Here is a 13198-nt window from a genome sequence, read left to right as displayed (position 1 = left end):
TCTTTTTTCTCTTCCCAGGATGTTTCTTCAAGGAAAAGTTTGCAAACAAAATGGCATAAGGCAAGCTTAACCTTGAATGGCGCGTGAATGACAGTGGCTCTTCAGGGAGTGTTATCGGGCCTTCTGAAGCAGCTACAGAAGCCATGGACCGTGTGGCTGTGGTTGGTATTTTGTGGTTGTCTTGCCGGAGGCTTGTGCTATAAATAAGACAGATATAGATTTATACTGATAGCTATTTCCTCAGTATTACAAAGGGAGAATCTGCTACTGGGCTGGTTAAGAAAAAAAAATCCTGATGAATGGATATTTTATTTTATTTTTCTCCCAAAAGGGGAGATAACTCAGTCAGTAAAACACTTGCTGTGCAGGCATAAGGATGTGACTTTAATCCTCAGAGCCCAGTAAAAAGGCTAAACTGGTGGTGTACACTCACAGTCTCAGAGCTGGAGAGGTAAGGACAGGAGGTGGCCTGGGGTTCTTTGACTAATCAGCCTCATCCTATTTTTTTTCAAGACAGGGTCTCTCTGTGTAGCCTTGGCCATCCTGGACTCACCTTGTAGACCAGGCAGGCCTTGAACTCACAGAGATCCGCCTGCCTCTGCCTCCCGAGTGCTGGGATTAAAGGCGTGCGCCACCACGCCCAGCTCCAGCCTCACCCTATTAATGAGCTCCAGGTCTGCCTCAAACAAGATGACTTGTCTCCTCCAGGATGACAGCCAAGATTGACTCTGGCCTCCAAACACATACATGCACACACACAGGCCTCCGCATGTGTACTTGTACCTACAAATACATGCACACACCACGGAGGAAACACAAAGGAAATGTGTCCTTGCGAGGAGCCCTGCCCCCCAGCAAGTGGCTCTCACTTGATCATAGCAGCCTTGCTAGGAAGGTTTGAAGATAAACAAGGAGAGGGCACAAAAACCCTTCTAGCTGGGTAGCGGTGGCGCACGGCGTTAGTCCCAGCACTTGGGAGGCAGAGGCAGGTCTACAGATCTCTGAGTTCGAGGCCAGCCTGGTCTACAGAATGAGTTCCAGGACAGCCAGAGCTGATAAATAAATTAAAAAAAAAAAAAAAATCCCAGCTAGCTCAGTTGGTAGAGCATGAGACTCTTAAAAAAATCAAGAAGAGATTTTGATAAGACTTAGAGACAGAGTTCTGGGTGCTGGAGAACGTACAATTCAGTGCAGTGAGAAAATGGTTGTGGATTTGTCAGGGAAAGGGCAAATCCCTCGTTTTCGTCAGAGTCTGGCATGGTGAGCCCATCGCATCCTTTGGAGTCATCCTTGGGGTTTCTCAAGGCTTTGCTCCTTCATCATTTTAACCCTCCTTGGATTTGTGTTACAGCCACCATGCCCGCTCTCTGTGTGAGCCCCTTCCTACTCTGCTACCTTGCCACTCCCCGGAGGTCAGGCCTCTGGGGGTTGTTAGAAGTCAGCTTCGGAAGCACAAAGCACCAGCTTCTGGGTGCCTCACGCCCTTCAGAAAGGCTATGGGGGGGGGGGGGCGGGGAACTGTAGCGTGCTCAAAAGTGCAGCCAACCAAACAAGTCGTCCTAAGTGTGCTGATATGGCAGAACGCTAGTAAATTGGATTCCTGGCTAGCTCTTGTGAAATAGAAGTGTGACACTTCAGTGGCTGCCAGGTGGTGCTTAAATAAGCTGGGCCATATCACCTTGAGAGCTTTTGGAGAGTGCCGGGCATGCAAACAGCAGGTGTCTCTGCATATAAATGAGCACGTTTGATGTCCTATGACACCATAGTCGCAGGCAACCCACGCTGTGGCTGGAGCAGTAAGGATTGGAAGTTGTAATTTTAGTTAAATCTCGTTAATTTTATTTATTTTTATTTATTTATTTTGGTTTTTCGAGACAGGGTTTCTCTGTGTAGCCTTGGCCATCCTGCACTCACTTTGTAGACCAGGCTGGCCTCGAACTCACAGCGATCTGCCTGCCTCTGCCTCTCGAGTGCTGGAATTAAAGGCGTGCGCCACCACGCCCGGCTAATTTTATTTTTTTCAACAAGCTGAAATTCAAATATCTACTAACCATTTCAAAATAATCGATTCAGTTTATTCATTCACGATATAATATTTTTATATTGACTATGTTTTGAAATGTAAATATTTTGGCTACGTTGGGCTTAATAAAATATACCATCTTTACTTGGACGCATGAAACATTTATTTCCCTCAAAGGAAACCCCTTACATAGTTTCTCCCAATCTCTTCTCAGAGCTCCTGGCAGCCATCAACCTAGGTTGCATCTCTAGGAATTTTCCTACTCTGGGTATTAAAGGACAAATGAAAACAGAACCAGAGCTAGTAAGATGCCTCACTGGGTAAAGATGTTTGTCGCCAAGCTTCCTGACCTACTTGGATGTCCTGGCTCCACACGGTAGGGGAGAACTGACTCCTACAAGTTGTGCTCTGACCTGTGTGTGCCTGAGTATGGGCACACACACAAATAGATAAAAAAGAAAATAGTAATGAAAACTATAAGCCAGGCATGGTGCCACATACCTTGAATCCCAGCACTTGGGTGGCAGAGGGGAGTGGATCTCTGTGAGTTCGAGGCCAGCCTGGTCTACAAAGTGAGTCCAGGACAGCCAGGACTACGAGACAAACCCTATCATAAAAACAATCAACCAAACAAAAACTATAAACAAGCCAGGTGCAATGGCACATGCCTGTAATCCCAGCACTAGGGGAGACAAAGGGGAGTGGATCTCTGTCCGCTCAAAGCCAGCCTGGCCTACAAAGTGAGTCCAGGACAGCCAAATCCTCTCTGGAAAACACACACACACACACACACACACACACACACACACACACACACACACACCTATAAACAAAACCACACATACACAAACACCCCCCTCAAAAAGCCTAGAATCGGGGGCTGGAAAGATTGCTCAGTGGTTAAGAGCACTGGTTGTATTGCCAGAGGACCAGGGTCTGATTCCCAGAACCCACATGGGAGTTCACAGCCATCTCTAACTCCAATTCCAGAGAGTCCAACGCCCCCTTCTGGCCTCTGAGGGCTCTGTACAGATGTGATGCACAGTTAATACATGCAGGCAAAAATACATAAACACATAAAAGTAAATAAACATTAGGAAAAACTAGAATCATATAATATATGACAGTCTTTATCTGGCCCCTCTTACTTAACATAATGTGCTTAATTTCCATTTAAAATTTTAAAACCAATGCTTGGGTTTTGGAAAAGACTACAATATTTGGAATACATGTGGATACAAATCCGCCTTTTTAGCCATAAGTTTCATAAAATTCAAATATGCAGGAATTATTTTCAGCTAAAATTTGACAACCCAATTAAGCTTTTCTGTAAGTGGAGTTTTATCCTGCTTGTGTGGGGTTGAACCAGGGCCTGTCACATGAGAGGTAAGTGCTCTGCCCCATCCCTTCTACAAGTATAATTTCACTTTTTTTTTTTCGAGACAGGGTTTCTCTGTGTAGCCTTGGCTGTCCTGGACTCACTTTGTAGACCAGGCTGGCCTCGAACTCACAGCGGTCCGCCTGCCTCTGCCTCCCAAGTGCTGGGATTAAAGGCATGCGCCACCACGCCCGGCTCTATAATTTCACTTTTATTCCAAAGACTGTATGTAAAATCAATGTAAAATATCTCCTTAGTACTTTTAGTGTGTTGATCATATGCTGAAATGAGAATATTTTGGCTATATTTGGCTTAATAAAATAGACCATTGAGCTAAATTTCACCTTTCTTGTTTGTTTTGTTTTCATTTGGAACACTAGGACATTTACAATATGTCCCCGGCTCACATTATATTTATGTTGGACAGTGCTGGGCTAATCAAAAGGCCTACCTCAAATTGTACACTTTTTTGTTTTTTGTTTTTTGAGACAGGGTTTCTCTGTGTAACCTTGGCTGTCCTGGACTCCCTTTGTAGACCAGGCTGGCCTCGAACTCACAGCAATTTGCCTGCCTCTGCCTCCCGAGTGCTGGCATTAAAGGTGTGCGCCACCATGCCTGGCTTTGTACACTTTTTTTTTTTTAATTACGCAAGCTATCAGTGATACATGCCTATAGTTTCAGCACTTAGGAGACAGAGGCAGGTGAATCTCTGTGAGTTCAAGGCCAGCCTGGTATACAAAGTGTTCTGGGTTAGACACTACTACATGGTGAGACCCTGTCTAAACTTTTTTGAGTATCTACCATGAAGATTCCCCTTTTTCCTTTTCCTGTCTTGTGGAAGAATTAGTTAAGAATACATTTGCTGCTTTCTAATTAAAATTTTAAATTAGATTTAGTTATGAGTGTTTTGCCTACACACACACACACACACAAAACACACACACACACACACACACACACACACACACACAACATGGCCATAGAAGTTGCAAGAAGGCATTGGATCACTGATAATAGAGTTACGGATGGTTGTAAGCCGCCATGTTGGGGCCGGGAACTGAAGTCAGGCCCTCTCCAAGAAGAACAAATGCTCTTACCTGCTGAGCTATATCCACTTTCCACTTGAAAGCATTTTTCTTCCTTTTTGTTTTACGTGCATGAAGCATCCTGCATGTATGTTTGGGTCACATGTGTGCAGTACCCTCAGAGGCCAGTAGAGGGCATTGGATCCCCTGGAACCAGAGTTACTGATGGTTTCTGAGCTACCATGTGCATGCTGAAAACTGAACCCTGGGCTTCTGCAAGCGCTCTCAAGGCTAAGCTGTCCCCAGCCCTCACCACTTCAACAACAACAGGCTTTCCTTTGCTTGAGTTGGTACAGAAACTGGTCAGGATTGAGTTGCAGGAATTGGTGACTATTGACCCTCATACAGAGTCAGAGTCTCTAGGGAAAATTCTTAGATAATTATTGGTGATTGAATGCAGCGCCACGTGACTGTTCTGTGCACTTTTCTGGCCTTGATCTACATCCCTAGGCCCCATAGGAACGTTTTTGTTTTGTTTTGTTTTTGAAATTAATTTATTTATTATGTAAACAGTATTCTGCCTGCATGTACACCTGCAGGCCAGAAGAGGGCACCAGATCTCATTATAGATGGTTGTGTGCCTCCATGTGGTTGCTGGGAATTGAACTCAGGATCTTTGGAAGAGCAGCCACTGCTCTTAACCTCTGAGCCATCTCTCCAGCTCCATAGGAACGTTTTTAAGAGAGAGAAAACGAAGGCTGTGTGCAGGCGTCCCTGCTATGTTTGTCTATCAGCCAGGCTTTTTAACTTACAATTTAGAGATATACTATCACTTTTGGATGAACCGAAGCTATGTGCCTTTCTGCTATTCAAAACAACAAGCTAAGTACTTGCTTATGTCTGTTCATTACTCATGTTGTACTGGCTACTGGGTACCCAGTACTGGGTACTGAGCACTCGGCTCAGTGCTGGATTTTCAGGCACAAGAAACTGCTCTCCTGCAGTGTATTGTCAGTGAAAGGGTGCAGGGACAAACAGGAAGACAATTGAGTCATTCCCTGGAAAAGCAGGGTAGTTGGATAGTCACAACTGTGATTACTAAATGGTGGGCAGTGGGAGATCTGCACACGCCTTAAATCCCAGCACTCGGGATCTCTGAGTTCGAAGCCAGCCTGGACTACAAAGTGAGTTCCAGGACAGCCAGGGCTACACAGAGAAGCCCTGCCTCAAAAAAACAAAAACACCTCCCCCCAAAAAATGGTTCTGGTTTTATTTTAAGGGAAATAGGGAGGCATAGATGGTTTTAGAGCACAAAATGACCAGGTACAAGCCAGGTGGTGGTGGTGCATGCCTTTAATCCCAGCACTTGGGAGGCAGAGGCAAGCAGATTGCTGTGAGTTCGAGGCCAACCTGGTCTACAAACTGAGTCCAGGATAGGCAAGGCTACACAGAGAAACCCTGTCCCAAAAAACCAAACCAAACCAAAACAACAACTGAAAGACCCCCGAAAGGAGACCCTCACTCAAGCCTCGGGATGGCGCACACCCAAAGACACACAAACGATCATCTTGCTGTAAACACATGAGGCAGTTTATTGGCGGAGCTCTGGGTCGACACGTATCTCATGCAGGAGACAGAGGGGTCGACCCAGAAGCCCAGGGGTTTGGGGTTTATATGGACAAAGGTCAGGGGGAGCGGGAAGTTTTGGCGCAGCCACACACGATTGGTTGTTTCAAACATTTGAACATCAGCAAATTGCGTAGGCAGATCTGGGGTAAGGTCAGACTTAATCACACGAGAACAGTCCTTGGTTCCTGTTTTTCTCGGAACCCAAGGGTAGATGTTTATCTGAGCTAACGACACATCTGGTTAAACTCAAACCTGGAACATTGTGTGCGGGCCTCAAGGGGGGATTAAGCAAACACCATAAGATCGGATGAGGGGTCTTGGCTCATTACTCACTCGACCATGTCCGGTACCTGTTTCTCTTAGGAATTTGTCCTTGTGTACCCTCTCTATCTTTTACGGCTAGCCAGTCCCTGGAACACTCAATAGGCTTTGTCTCCTAGCTCCGCATTCTTTGTGACTTATCATCTGGGACCTTGGGCTAGTGTACCTGCCGACCTGCACTTATGAGTTAGAGAGCTCTGCTGTTCTGGTTGCTTTAATGCTAATTAAAAATTTTCCCTTTCATTCCCCTCTTTTTCTACTGGATAATTCTGATCTTAGAATATCTGTTCTAATTTTTAAGTATTATTTTATTTTAGACTAAAAGATTCAGACTCTGTTGGCATCTCTTATCGATCGGTATTGTTGTCTTAGTCCCATCAGCTGAACAGCACTAATTCTATCTCTAATAAGAGCAAGTAACCTATTTACCACACACGGGCCAAAAATTAAAATCAAGCAAATTACCAACACTGGTCCAGCTAAAGCAGAGAATAGGGTAGACATCCAGGGGGACCGGGTGAGCCAGGACTCGAACCAACCTTGTTGAGCTTTTCTGTCCCTTTGTCTTTTATCTAGCCTGTTTTTGTTCCCCTCTTTATTGATCTCCTCTCAAGTCTGTTGCATCGGGGCGTGAGGGTTGTTGTCCTGACTTAGGGTCGCATCTGCAACGCAGACGCAGCTTAAGAGGATTATTAGTCTTTTCCAGGATCCATTCACCTGTTCCCTGACGCCTTCCTTCTCCTACCACTGGGGCCAGTATTCTCGTCAGGCTCTTCTCCTGCCTTTTTTCTTTTCTTTCCTCATCCTCAGCTCTCTCTTTCTTTCCTCTTTCCTCATCCTCAGCTCTCTCTTTCCTCTTTCCTCATCCTCAGCTCTCTCTTTCCTCTTTCCTCATCCTCAGCTCTCTCCTTCTTTCCTCTTTCCTCATCCTCAGCTCTCTCCTTCTTTCCTCTTTCCTCATCCTCAGCTCTCTCCTTCTTTTCTCTTTCCTGTTTCACTTCCTCTGTCTCCTTTTTATGATAAACTTTCTCAGCCTCCTTCACCACATTCCTGACGGTATAATCTTGCAATCCCTCAATGCGCTAATGCGCTGTAGTTTCTTCCTAGCATCAGGTGCTGACTATCCAATGAAAGCCATGATTACGGAGGCTCACTGTCCCTCTGACGTAGGGTCAAAAGGGGTATATCTCCGGTAAGCCTCCATGAGCCTCTCTAGAAACACCAAGGGGGGCTCGGTTGCTCCCTGCATGACTTCTCTTACCTTCGCCAAATTGGTGGGCCTCCTCACGGCCCCTCTGAGACCTGCCACCAGAGCCCGGCGGTATATGGACAGCCGTTCCCTACCTTCTGCTGTGTTGTAGTCCCACTGAGGACGGGTCAGGGGGAATCCTTCATCTATTTCGGCCAGGGTCTGGACGGGGTGTCCAGCGTCATCTCAGATATTCTTTCGAGCCTCGAGGAGAATTCTTTCTCTCTCCTCGGTGGTGAATAAAACCTGCAGAAGCTGCTGACAGTCATCCCATGTGGGTTGGTGGGAGAACATCAGGGACTCTATCAGACCTGTAAGTCCCGTAGGGTTCTCTGAAAAAGGTGGGTGGTTAGTTTTCCAATTATAGAGATCGGAGGAAGAAAGAGGCCAATACTGTAGGAGTTGTAACTCATTTTTTGCCTGTCGGGGCCAGCCCAACAGCACTAAGGGGCAGAGCCACGGTGGAATCAGGCCCCTCTATGGCGGCTCCTAGGGCCTGCCAATGGTCCATCACCCGTGGCCCTGGAAGCCGGGGGCAGGGCTGAGGTCGGGGCTGCCGGCTGGGGAACTCAGGGATATGGTGGGAACAGGGGCATGGGCCATTCAGGGGGTTCTGCTATGCCAGGATATATTTTAGGGACGGGCTCTGGTGGTGCGCTGGGCTCACTTCATCCACTCTGCCGTGGTTTCGATTTCTCCTCCGTGGCGCCTTCTCACACTGCCAAGACTCAGGAGCTTGGTGGGATGAAGGGCTTGACCCATGGGGGTGGGTAACGGGCCAAATCTTCCCACACAGTGATGTAAGGCTGCTGGTCTGGATGCGACCCTGATCCTTCCTGAAAAATAACTGCTCTGACAGCTCTAATAGCAGGTAAATCAAAAGTCCCCTCAGGTGGCCAGCCCCCATGGAAAGTCGGCCATTCTGAGGTGCAAAAGGTCTGCCAGGGTCCTTTCTTAATTTTTACAGATAGATTATGTCCTCTTGCCCTAACGTCCGTCCAATGGTCCAAAGTTAAAGATAAAGGGGTTGTCACAGTCTGTCCCATTTCAAAAAACAAGAAGCACAAAAACAATATAAGCACACAAGACACTATCACATCCAAGCACACTCGTCCGCATCTGGACTTGTACAACCAACTGAACGCAAGTTCCGATGGGGTAGGCTTCCGTACCTTCCCCTCAAGAAGGAGCACTCCGTCTCCTTCATCCCGAAAAGAGGCAGTCAGGCTGTCCTGACTCCCCTTCATCCTTAGGGCCAGGTTCATGCTTCATAAAGGTAAGCCCAGAGAAGCTTCACAGATAGCTAATATTTCTAGAACAGTCCCTAAATGTTTCAAGAAAGAAGACCAAAGAAACTGCTGGCTCTGTTTGTATTTGCAAACAACCATCCAGGGCCTTGGGCATGTTCTGCCACTGAGCTGCGCCCACATCCATTAGAAATGAGCATCGTGCTGGACGGCTTTTAATATTCAACGGGGTTTTTAATGACTACTCCGCTATTCCAGAAGAGCTCGTACATTTTTCATGGATCCTGTTTGCCAGAAGGACCCAGGGGCATCCAAGGCTACTCACCAAAAGGGAAAGCCAAGGCTGGTTAGACAAGTTTAAATTGAAACAAAACTTATTTGGGTAGAGTTTGCATCAGCGACGTGTGTGTGTGTGTGTGTGTGTGTGTGTGTGTGTGTGTTGGGGATGTGTAAATGTATTTTGTTCACCAGATGTAATTGTTGCCTCCGAGGCTTACTGTCTCCATCTGCTAACCTAGGCCTAGTTCTGGAAGCTTCTAGCTTCTGTACAATCTAATCTAGGCCTAGAATGTTTTCAGTCTCTGAGACTTACTTCTCTTTTTTTTTTTTTTTTGGTTTTTCGAGACAGGGTTTCTCTGTGTAGCCTTGGCCAGAGACTTACTTCTTCTTCTTTTTTTTTTTTTTTTCTCTGTGTAGCCTTGGCCATCATGGACTCGCTTTGTAGACCAGGCTGGCCTCGAACTCACAGCGATCCGCCTGCCTCTGCCTCCCGAGTGCTGGAATTAAAGGCGTGCGCCACCACGCCCGGCTTGAGACTTACTTCTTAATAAGCTCACCCTTTCTTGTTCTTACTGAGCTCTGGCTTGTGGGAAAGATTAAGCTTTGTCACAGGTGGAAGCAGTCTTGGCGGGTTTTACCCTTGGGGCACCCCATGAATACCTTGTGACAGACTGAGTGGAGCCATCCTGGGCCTGGAATTCAGGAAGCAGACCTGGGAACCCCAACTGGGCTATTGTTTTTCTAATTGACTCTCAACGGAGACGGACAGAGACGGTCCTTCCCATGTGACTCAGGCAGGTGAGGAGGAGAGAACAAGTTCAGCCCGGGCAGGAGCAGAGGACCGGCTAGACCAGCACACTGGCCAGATAGACACCTAAGGACCCGTCCCGTGGAACGGATACTGGAAGGTTCACTCTTTTGTCCCTTTAACCTTTTTTCCTTCTTGTGTAAGCTAGTTGGGTTGTATAATAAAGTTTAATTGTTAAGAAACAGAGCCAACACTGGCTGGCTCGTTCAACTCAGCTGTTGTGGCTCAGAGCTGTCTCCAAGCTGACTGATTCAAATGGGTCTCTCTCTCTCAGCCTCTGACTTTCTGCTCTGCTTGGCCTCAGACTAACTCTAGTAATCTGTTCTGATCTTCTGGCTCCTTCTCATCCTCTGGCTCGTTCTGTCCTCAACCTGTCTCTGTAAAACTCTCCCAGAAATACCGCCTCCTCTCCCCTGCCCATTCCCCTTTCTTCTGCTTACTCTTAAGTTGCCTCTCTTTCCTCTCTCTTCTTGTGAGAGTTGGGCATATCCTATCCTGTCCAGTCTTTCTCTGATTCGCCACTTTGCCTGCCTCTCAATTGGCGTCACTCTGAAACACGGGCGCTCCCTTCTACAAACTAACGTTACCTTCACTGTTTGGGATTAAAAGTGCGTGCTAAGAGAGTGTCTGCATTCCAGCCAGATCACACTGACCTAGAAGGTCTTTGGGTGTGATCAGAGCAGCTCTGCTGCTGGAGGTGAGCAACTTGCGTGTGCCAGACAGGCAAACACTCTAGTACTTAGTTCCACCCCTAGCCTGGCCTGGGTGATTATTGAGGATGGTGGGGTAGTCTTCACTGAAATTAACTTTCAGGACCAGTATTTATGACTGACCATGCCTGAGCTGGATGTGCTGATGGCTGGAGACAGAAGTCTAAAGGATTTTTAGAGAGACATTTACTGAAGCGTGCTGTTAATAAAAACCTTTGGGGGGCGGTGCCCAAACAACATTGCTCTAGCTACTTGACAGCATGGAGCAACCTGAAATGGAAAGGAGGTAGTTTTGTTTCTTTGTTTGTTTTTTGAGACAAGGTTTCTCTGCTGTTCTGGAACTCCCTTGTAGACCAGGCTGGCCTTGAACTCACAGAGATCTGCCTGCCTCTGTCTCCCAAGTGCTGGGATTAAAGACGTGTGCCACCATGTCTGGCTGATAGGAGATAGTTTTAAAGAGATTTATGTATGTATGTATGTATGTATGTATGTATGTATGTATGTATGTATACAGTGCTCTGGCTGCATATACACCTGCAGGCCAGAAGAGGGCATCAGATCACATTATAATAGATGGTTGTGAGCCACCATGTGGTTGCTGGGAGTTGAACTCAGGACCTCTGGAGGAGCAGTCATTGTCCTTAACCTCTGAACCATCTCTCCAGGCCAGGAGACAGTTTTAATGACTGAGTACGACCATTGAACACCAGATGGCTTAGATAACAAGGGTATGTTGGCATTTAATAAAGCAACAGTGGTTGATGAGGACGATACTTGGTGGCACAAGGTAGAGATGTCCCTTCAACCACAATAGGTGCAAAAAGCAGAAAACAGCATGTTGTGGTGGTTTATGTCTGGGGCAGGGGAAGAATTGTGGTGTGAGTAAGGATGGCCCCCATAGCTGGGCGTGGTGGCACATGCCTTTAATTCCAGCACTCAGGAGGCAGAGGCAGACAGATCGCTGTGAGTTCGAGGCCAGCCTGGTCTACAAAGCAAGTCTAGGACAGCCAAGGCTACACAGAGAAACCCTGTCTCAAAAAAAAAAAAAATGCCCCCCATAGGCTCATGTATTTGAATGCTTACTTGCCAGGGAGTGGCACTGTTTGGGAAGGATTAGGAGGTGTGGCCTTGTTGGAGAAAGGTGTCACTGGAGGTGGGCTTGAGGGTTTCAAGAGCCCAGCCCGAGCCCAGTGTTTCTCTCTCACTATGCCTGCCAGGATGTAAAGCTCTCGGCCACGTCTGCAGTGCATGTGTGTGTTGTGCTTCCTGTCACAGTAATGGACTACAAGTCTGAATCTCTAAGCAACACCCCCAATTTAATGCTCTCTTTCATAAAAGTTGCCTCGGTCATGGCATCTCTGGAAGATGATACGGCACCTGCCAATGTGCTGTTGCAGAGGGGAGAGGGGACCAGGTTGCATTTGCTGGTATCCGGATTGTCCTCCAAAGAGCAAGGTGGCAAAGGCTTGGTCCTCATCTGTGGTGCCATTGGGAGGTGGTGGAACCTTTAGAGGTTTAATGGGAAAGAGTCAGGTCATTGGAATCCCCAGGCACTTCCTGTCTCTTTTTGTTTTCCCGCTACCATCAGTTGAACTTGCCTCTTCCACCATCCTGCTCCTGCCACGATGGACCTGCCACAGCCCCAAAGCAATCAGGCCAAGTGGCCATGATCAAGATCCTCTGACACCATGAGCCAAACAAACCGCTGTACGCCTCTAGACTGCTCATCTCAGTTTGTTTGTCATAGCAGCAGGACGCTGACTAACACAGGTGTTTACTGACTATCAGCTCCCAGCCATCACTAGCTGAAGGCTTTTTCTAGGCATATGAACTTACAGGCACTTTGGGGACACCTGGCTTGGTGTGCCTCCATCAAGGAAGCCACCGTTCAGGTCAAAATGAGCATTCTTCAGTGTGTAGAGTGAGCATTGAGGGGCTCTAGGCAGAGTCCCAACATCACCTCTTACACCCAATATACGACTTCCCAGCATGCACAGGGGAATTGATCAGGCCTGTGTCTGAGTCAGTCTTGTCTCTGGCCCCATCACTGTCCTCATTCTTGCTTTGTTTTCCCTCCTCTCCTATTTATAACTCACACTATCTGGCAATGAGGATAAATAAGGTGTTTTTAATTCCTTTCTGGAGCACAGAAGACTATAAATAAATAAATACTAATGAAGCCGTGTTTTGATTTTGGTTTTGAACATTTTCTTCCCAAGTCTGAGACCTTGGAAAAAAAATATTTTGTGAGACAAAGTCTACATAACCCTGACCTGACCTTGAACTCACTATATAGATCAGGCTAGCCTCGAATTCACAGAGATCTCTCTGCCTCTGCCTCCTCACTTCTGGGATTAAAGATGTGTACCACCATGTCCAACTCTTAAAACATTCTCTTTTTTTTTCTTTCATTTATTTACTTAATCACTCTGTAGCCTGATCCATCCCCCTCCCTCCTCTCCTCCCAGGGCCACCCTCATGGCCCCTCCCCCATCTCCCCCTCTTCTTTTTCTTCTTAGAGAAGAGGAG

General features: G+C 47.0%; 1 pseudogene; it reads right to left on the bottom strand.

Annotated features, from left to right (window-relative positions):
* Nucleotides 1-8731, bottom strand: part of LOC127203391 (uncharacterized) — a 34733-nt pseudogene extending 26002 nt beyond the window's left edge.
* Between the last annotated feature and the right edge of the window lie 4467 nt (nt 8732-13198).

Source organism: Acomys russatus, chromosome 19 (assembly GCF_903995435.1).
Source record: "Acomys russatus chromosome 19, mAcoRus1.1, whole genome shotgun sequence".
Taxonomy (NCBI): Eukaryota; Metazoa; Chordata; class Mammalia; order Rodentia; family Muridae; genus Acomys; species Acomys russatus.
The sequence above is the reverse complement of the archived record's forward strand: the minus strand, read 5'-3'. Positions and strand labels throughout refer to the sequence as shown.